Source organism: Ictidomys tridecemlineatus, chromosome X (assembly GCF_052094955.1).
Source record: "Ictidomys tridecemlineatus isolate mIctTri1 chromosome X, mIctTri1.hap1, whole genome shotgun sequence".
NCBI lineage: Eukaryota > Metazoa > Chordata > Mammalia > Rodentia > Sciuridae > Ictidomys > Ictidomys tridecemlineatus.
The window spans coordinates 52,012,841-52,021,844 of NC_135493.1; the positions used below are offsets into that span (position 1 = coordinate 52,012,841).

The window sequence follows — 9,004 nt, forward strand, 5'->3', positions numbered from 1 at the left end:
CTACTCTACTTCCACCCTTTCTTATTAAAGCTTTAGAGTAAGTTTGAAACATTGAAGTGATAGTACTCCAATTATGTTCTTATTAGATATTCCTTGGACTATTCTTGATCCCTAATACTTCCATTAAAAATAGTAGTATTAACTTCAAAGATTATGTTAAAATCAAGCTGGGAATTTGATAGAGTGCAAGTTGAATCTGAAAATCAAGTAGGGGAATATTCTCATATTCATAATATTAAGCCCCAGAATCATTAAAATCAGGGGTATTTGCTTGTATTTAGGTCATCAATAATATAATATTTTAAGAATGTTTTGTAAGGCTAGGGATATAGATCAGTGGTAGAGTGCTTGCATAGCAAGCCTAAGGCCCTGGTTTCAATCCCCAGCAGTAAAAAAAATAAAATTAAAAGATTGCTTTGTAATGTTCACAGCACAAGTTTTTCACCTGCTTAGTTGTTTATTTCCAAATATTTTATTTCATTTCTACTCTTATTCTATTTAATAATATTACAAATAGAATTGTTTCCTTAATTATATTATTGGGCTGTTAATTGCTAATACATAGAAACACAACATAACTTGTAAATTGAACTTGCATCCTGAAACCTTGTTGATTTTATTCCTTAGTTTTAATAACATTTTTATGGATTCCTCATGATTGTTCATATACAAGATTAAGCCCTCTGCAAAGAAAGAGATGGTTTTGCTTCTTCCTTCCAAATTGGATACCTTAATTAATTTATGTTTGGTAATATTTTTTTTTTAATTTACAAAAACAAAATTTGCAGATATTAATGGTATGGCATGTTTTGATACATGTATACTTTGAACAGTCAGGTAAAATATATCTATCTCCTCAAACATTTATTACTTCTTTGTGACAGAAACACTCAAAGTCCTTTTGCCAAACTTTTAAAGATATGTATATGTCATCCTACATTAGAACTTACACCCATCTGGCTGTCAGTTGATACTCACTGATGAACTTTTCTCCATCTCAACCTCCAATCTACTCTTCTCGGCCTCTGGTAAAACTATCTTTTAACTGTTATGAGATCAATTTTTTTTGACTCCACATATGCATAAAATCTTAAGGTATTTACTTTTCTCCTATCTTATTTCACTTAACACATTGTCCTCCAATTCCATCCATGTTGTCATAAATGACAGAAATTCATTCTTTTATGGCTGAATAGTATTCTATTGTGCATGTAGGTATCTCATTTCCTTCCTTCTTTCCCTTTTTTCTTTCTTTCCTTCTTTATTCTTTTTTCCTTCTTTCCTTCTTTTCTCTTTTATTGGTACTGGGGATCAAACCCAGCACCTTACCTAGGCTAGGAAAGTGCTTTACTACTGAGCTATACACCCAACTCCTATTAAATTATTTTTGCCATTCATTTGTTGAAGACATAGGTATTTTTCATCTCAGCTACTACGAATAGCACTGCAATAAATATGGGAGTGCAGATGGCTCTTCAATATACTTATGTAGTGGAATTATTGGATCACATGGCAATTACATTTTTAATTTTTTGAGAAATGTTCATATTCCAGAAGGGCTGTACTAATTTATATTCCCAACAACTTTGCAAAACTTCCCTGTTCTCCACATCCTTGTCTGCATTTATTATCTTTTAGTTTTTTTTATAATGGTCATTCTTGTTGGATTGAGTTGAAAACTAATTGTGGCTTTGATTTTTGTTTATCTTATGATTAATGATATTATTTTCATATACCTATTGGCCATTTGTATGGTTTCTTTTGAGAAATGTCTATTTAGATCTATTGCCCATCTTAATCAAGTTATTTGCTTTTTTAATGTTAAGCTTTTGAGTTGCTTATATATTGTGAATATTGATACCTTGTAAGACATATTACTTCCACATATTTTCTTCCATTCTATAGATTGTCTTTGTATTCTGCCGATTGTTTCCGATGCTGTGATGGAGCTTTTTAGTTTTATACAATCCTATTCATCTATTTTTGCTTTTCTTTCCTATAATTTTGGAATCTTGGCCCCCATATTCTTGTCCATTCCATTGTCCTGACGTGTTCCTCCTACATTTTCTTATAATATATTCATTACTTCAGGTCTTACATTTGTCATTCATACATTTTTTAAAAGTTTTTTTTAGATGTAGTTGGACACAATACCTTTATTTTGTTTATTTTTATGTGATGCTGAGGATCAAACCCAGGACCTTGCATGTGCTAAGTGAGCACTCTGCCGCTGAGCCACAACCCCAGTCCTTTATACATTTTGACTTGATTTTTGTAACTGATGAGAGAGAGGGGTTTAGTTTCATTCTTTTGCATGTGGATACCCATTTTTGCCAAGACTATTGAAAAGAATGCCCTATTCCCACTGTGTGTCCTTAGTGCCTTCATTTATTTTTCTTGCCTAACTTCTCAAGCTTGAACCTCTGTTACAATATTACATACAAATGGTAACAGGACACATTCCTATGTATATCCTGATCTTAGGAAGAAAGCATTCAACCTTTCAAAAACAAGTATCATATTAACCCTGGGGTTTTAATAAATTCCCTTTATCAGGTTGAGGAATTTCCTTCTCTTCCCAATTTTTAAATGTTTTTATTATGAAGTATTTTTTATAACATAAAAGTCTTAATTGTTTATCAGTACAAGTATCTGTAACACAAATATATGTGAGTTTAGGTGACTTTCTATGCATTTGGTAATCCAAGCAGTGGTACGGAGGTCCAAGGCACTTAGATAACATTTGATACACGCTTCTGTTATTGCTTTGAGAGGGAAGAAGGAACATAAGAACTTTACATGGACTTTTCACTGGTCAGAAATAGAAACATGACCTTCCACCTGTAAGAGGGTTTAAGAAGTATGGCTCTTTGTTGGCTATGGACTGAGTTGTATTAATTTAGCATTCAGGTATATAAACCCTAACTGGCAATGTGATTGTATTTGGAGATAGGACCTGTAAGGACCATGATAAAGGTTAAATGAGTCATAGGGTGGGGCCCTAATTGTTTTCTTTTAGCACTTCCTTACTTATGAGGAAGAGAAACCAGACCTTTCTCTTCACCAAGGATAAAACAGGAAGTCAGTCATCTGCAAACCATAAAAGAGCCCTCATCAGAAAGTTAATTATCTGATACCCTTGATCTTCTTAGTCTTCAAAGATGTTAGAAAACAAATTTATGTTTAAACAACATTGACAGCCTTATGATCTTCCTTTGTGTTTTAACTAGTTTCACATTGCTGTGATTTAATGGTTTCAGTTCATAGACCAGCAGACTTCATTGCTCTGACCCAAGGTAAGGCAGTATATCATGAGGAATGAAATGGGAGAAGGAAACTGAGGAAGCTGCTCCCTCACGATAGCAAGGACATAGAAGAAGGAGGGAAAGGAAGAAGGGAAGATGCACCCTTCCAGGGTTTGTCCCCAGTGACCTACCTACCCTAGCCATACAGTTACCACCAAATCGGTCTATTCAAACTAGCATATATATACTGATTAGCTTATAGCTCTCATATGCCAATAATTTCACCTCTTAATATTCCTACATAATGAAGTAGCTTTGTTATACCCAAACTATAACACTTTGCATACCAGAAACCTCTTTTTTCTTGCTGCTTATAAGAGTCTCTCTTTTTGTCTTTGATTTTTGACAGTTTGATTGTAATATTTTGGTGAGTTCTTTCTTAGCCTGATTGGAAAATTTCCTCTTTAATGTGTTTAGAAACTTTTGATCTTCATTTACCTGGATTTTTTGTATCTTTCCTTAGATTTTGAAAATATTGTCATAATTTCTTTAAATATATCTTTGTCCCTGTCTTTCTTCTTAAAATCCTATAATGCTAAAGTTTTCTCTCAATGCTGTCTCGTAGATTCCACAGGTTTTCTTCATTTTTTTTCTTTTTTCTCTCTTACTGGATATTTTCAAATGACCAGTCTTCAAGTTCACAGATTATATCTTCTGTATGATAAAGTCTTCTATTGATGCTTTTACATTTTTAATTTTATTCATCATATTTTTCATCAACAGAATTTTTGTTTGTTCCTTTATTATCATTTCTCTCTGTTGACTTTCTTCATCCATTGTCCTGATTTTTGTGATTTGCTTATCTGCGTTCTCTTATAACTTACTGAGCTTTGTTAAAAATTACTTTAATTTCTTTTAAGGTGATTTATAGATGTCTATTTTTGGATATCTCCTATACGGAAGTCAGTTACTGGAAAATTATGTACTTTGGTGGCTGCATACATCCTTGTATGTAATGTGACAAATATGGAAATTGGATTCTATTCCTTCAGAGTTTGTTTTTTAAGTAATTTTAATGAACAAATTATATGAAACTGTTCTTTTGTGTCTATAGCCACAGAATTCTCTATTTTGATAGATTAGTGGCCTACAAATGATATAATTCAATATTTCTTTTAATGTGCTGAACCAATAATTATCCACTTCTTTCCTGTGGTTCGGAGAGACTCCTGTTTCCTAATCTCCTCCACTCCCAGAGTTGGTTAATTAAAAGCCAAACTTTGGAGAACCTTAGAGTAAGGTAATGTACATGTGAAGTGTGAACCCTTCTCTCCACTCAAGAAGCAGGGTATTGAGGATTTTTTCCCAATTTTGTGATATAGTTCTTGGGGCACTACCTAGTGTGTACCTCAAATTTTACAACCCCTTCAATGTGTATGTTTTCTCAGTCAACCAGAGTGTAGAAGTTTCAGAGCTTGTTTGACTTTCTACTGAAGAGAAGGGATCCGTAAATAGATATTAATTTGGCATATCTGGGTGGAAGAAGACAGGGGCCTCCTATTCCATGTTGTTAGTTTTCTTGTAGACTTTTAGTTCACAAAGGCAATAGACTTTTATTTTGGACTTTAACGTATTATGGAATTTAACTTTCAAATGTATTTATCTTTTCAATTTAATTCATCTTTAGAATTTTTTTAAAGGGAAGAGGTTTATTTTTAACCTCCATTTCTATGAAGTTTTTTTTATTGTTATTGTTATTTCCTTCATGTAATTGCTGTCATAACTTGATATTAATGTAATTTTATTGCAGATACTCTTTCTTATAGCTTTGTTAAAAAACAAAGCTAGATACACCTTAAAATAAAACATAAAAGGAAATTGTTTATTTAACCTTGAGCTAAATTCAACTTGACACATTTCAGTGTCTTATGGTAACAAAATCTAAATTACTCTTCAGTGATTCTGAAAAGAGTAATTTAGATTTAATAAGTAGTTGAAACTGAGGATGAGATTCAAGAAGGTGGAACAAAAATGACTGCTATGCTGATAGTAGCCTTTTCTAAAGGTGAGTAAGTGTGGTATCTCATGTTGACTCTAATAAATGGTAACTTAGAGTATTATGTTACTATCCATGTTTTATGGCCATGAACACTGCAGATTAGTGGGATTTGCTTAGTAATGGTTTTATCAATCTTCTGCATAATTTTCATTATTTCATCTCGAGCAACTAACATGCTATTTTTATATTGTATTTCATTGCTCTATTTAACTGGAAAATGGATAGTAACATCATACTCTAAGCAAATATGAGCAACAACTAAGCCTTTACGACCAATGATCTTGGAGTGATATTTTGGGTCTAGAGTAAATATTAGTTTAAAATTTCGTAGTGCCCGATCTTCTATTTCAGATTGTAAAGCCTTGACTTGTTCTTGTAATCTGGCCTTGGCTTATTCCACATTTGTAGCAAGGCCCTTGATGGATATGATATTCGACTCTATTCCTGGTTCTGATACCTGGATATTAACTTCAAATTCATCTATTAACTTATGTATCCCACTTCCTTTCTGACCAATAATGTAACAGTGTAAGTCAGAGGGTATATGCACTTCATCAGTGACAGGAATTAGAGACTTAAGAGCTACTTTAAGACCTAGCTTCTAACTACCTTGCGTCAGAGGAGTTAAAGAGCAGAAGAAAAGTAGTTCTCCAATAGCCTGCTTCACATTTTTCCTTTCGGCCTGAGACAAATATGGTGTCACATTTCTTTGGGGATATAGAAGCAGGTTCTTTAGTGACGTTTCTTCCCATTTCTTCCCTATTTTCCTCAACAGCTGGATCTATATCTGTAGCTAGCCCTTCTTTGTCTGGGAAGTTGATTTGAACATTATAATCCTTAGCAATTTGTCGAATTTGGGGACCCATTGATCCCATGACAAAATGATGGAACTTCTGGGGAATAACACATTCTGTCGTGACTTGAGCATCCCAGTCTCCAGTAATCTCCAAAATATATTTCTTGGCTGCTTCTACACAAGGTTTTGCTCCTTTTAGTGTGACTTTGTTGCTCTGTTTTCCTGAAGATGAGAAGAATTACACCACCATACTCCTCAGTCATGTCCCATAAAACCTGGCCCCTTTGCATAATAAAGTGATGGTGATACTTGGGGTTTATCAGCATATTATCCTCTACCACATTATCTAAATCTTTAACTAAAGCCTCTAGTCCCTTTTGTGTATCTTTGACAGCTTCTTCTTTCCCTGTGAGTCAACAATTCCTGATCTTTGTCCTCAAAGGCAGGGAAAATGACACGAACTCCAGTCTCAGCACAGATCTTGGAAAAATTGCCACCATTTTTACTCAAAAGAAACTTATGATACTGTGGTTTCACATGCAGTGCTGCAGAATAATTCTTGGTTTACTTTTCTTCTGATAGCTGCAACAGCTTTTCCTTGGCCTTTTCAACACTTTCAGCAGGGCCACTAATAATGACTTTTTGAAGAACTGAGTTGTTTCTTGGAAAATAAATATGGATCTTTCCACATTCTTCCATGATTGAACTAATCAAACACTCTTTGGAATCAATAAGAGATTTGTACAGACTGGAAGGAATAAAAATTTCTACTTCTGAAATATTGGCTATATCTTTCTGAATTGAAAGGATCCAGTTATGTGCAATGTCACAGTTTTCTGGCTTTCTACTAATGACAATATTCTCTGAGTTGCTACTATTTCAGATGGAGAATTAATCTTGGTGATTCTTGCTGCACATATTTTTTTGATGTTTACACCTCCTTTTCCAATGATACTTTTGTGATACTTTTTGAAGATGGGAATAGTTATAGAATAGCTGTTTTCTATAATGTCTTTTACCACATTCTCCAAATACTCTGTGTATTTTTCTAATTCATGTTTTGGCCCTATAAGTTGGATAATGTCAGTTTTCTCTGATGAATGCGGAAAATTAATCATAACTTCTGGGAATTTCTTACGTATCCGTTCACCTTTCTTCCCAATAATTGTGTGGTGAAATCTTTGCTCAATTATTAAGTCCTTCCTGTGCTTATTTTTAAAATTAGTGGCAAGATCAGTAAGTTCTCTCTTGGCCTGTTGGACACCCAGATGTTCCCCTTCAATTATGATCATGATATTTTCATTTTCAGTTAAGATTAACACAGAAACCTTATTCTTCTCCTTAATTCTATTTATGATAGCACCATTTTTCTCTATCAGGAACTTGTGAAATTTATAGTCAATGTTGATCTCTTCATAATACATTCTGTTAATTAGATCTGTGAGTATGATCTCAATTTTTTGGGGGGGGGCATAATTCACATCTTCCACTAGTCCTTTTAAGATAATTTTATCTTCTCCAGTATACTCTATATGTACTCTTGGCATGTTCTTTGTTACTTTGGATATATTCTGACCTTTCTTACCCAAGAAGGGGCAGAGATAGAGGAAATAATGTAACCTTGGCCTTCCAATAGGCTTCAATAAATGCTACCCCTGTACTTTCAGGCTCACTTTGAGGTGTCACAGAATCTGAAATACTATCTGAGGGTAAGATCTCTATGGAAACTCCAGTTCTTTCTAAGATTCTTGCATGGAATTGTGCTTGGGACCTATGGTACAATTATGCTGTGATTTCATCTCCCTATCTGTGGTAGTTGTTTTCTTTTTGGTGTTCTCAAAAATTTCCCTTGCACAACACTCAGCTTGATCCACTTGTGGTTTTCTTCCTTTGAAAAATATTTCTATCTCATTGTCACTGGATGATGGAATAAGGATGTATGCCTCTGTTTCCTGAATAGTACTGTCAGTAGTTTTACTGTGTGGCCTGGCACACAAGGGATGAAATGTCTTTTTTTTTTCATGTAATCTCTCTATAACATGCTTCTCTTGTTCTTCAGATTTAAGAAAGACTTTGTATGGAGATTTCTGTGTAATCTGGTGTGTGCCAACATTATTGATCCAGTTGTTCTGAGTATGTGGGTATAAGAATTCAGTGTTCATTGCAGCTTTTTGTTCCAAGTCTTGTAGTTTATCTTCAATCTTGCTTATAACACAGCAATGCTGTTCTTTGGAACTAGACTTTGTAGTAAAAACATGTTCATGAAACCATGTAAAAATTTTGTTCTGAGCTTTCATGACAGATTCTGGATTACCAGAGACTGTTATGTAGAGGTCTAGGTCTTTGACAAAAGTTAATTCTAGGTTAACACCAGTACTTTCCATGATATCTAGATACAATTTTGTTTGTTTAGCTTCATCAAATTGAAGCAAATACTTTTCTTCCTCCAACAGCACATAAAAAGCTTGAGTGATAACTGATGTCTTTGCATATTGAATATTATTGCTAGAGGATTCTGCAAATTCCTGAGGATTTTGTAGCCAATTTATTTTTGTGTTGACAAAAAAATTGTATAAGTAAGAATACCAAGCTCCTCATCTAAATTTAAAGTGGTAGGATTTTCTTTTTGAATATGCCTACTTTGGTGGACATTCAGATTTTCTTTGGAGGTCATTGTTGATTTTTAAGTAGGTACAATGCAGATGTGTTGAAGATAAATGGTCAGCAGCCACAAAACTCCTCTTGTAACTGTCTTTTTTCAAATTACTGAAAATATGAATAATAAATGCTTTAAAGATGTAATTCCTTTTCAAATTAATCTATACATTCAATAATACAAAAAGTATTATATATATATATATATATATATATGTATATATATATATATATATATATACCATCTCA

The 9,004-nt window shown here is 33.6% G+C and overlaps 1 pseudogene; it reads right to left on the reverse strand.

The window, feature by feature from the left end:
• Window positions 1-5,362: 5,362 nt before the first annotated feature.
• On the reverse strand, window positions 5,363-8,774 carry LOC101966444 (vigilin-like; annotated as a pseudogene).
• Window positions 8,775-9,004: the final 230 nt, after the last annotated feature.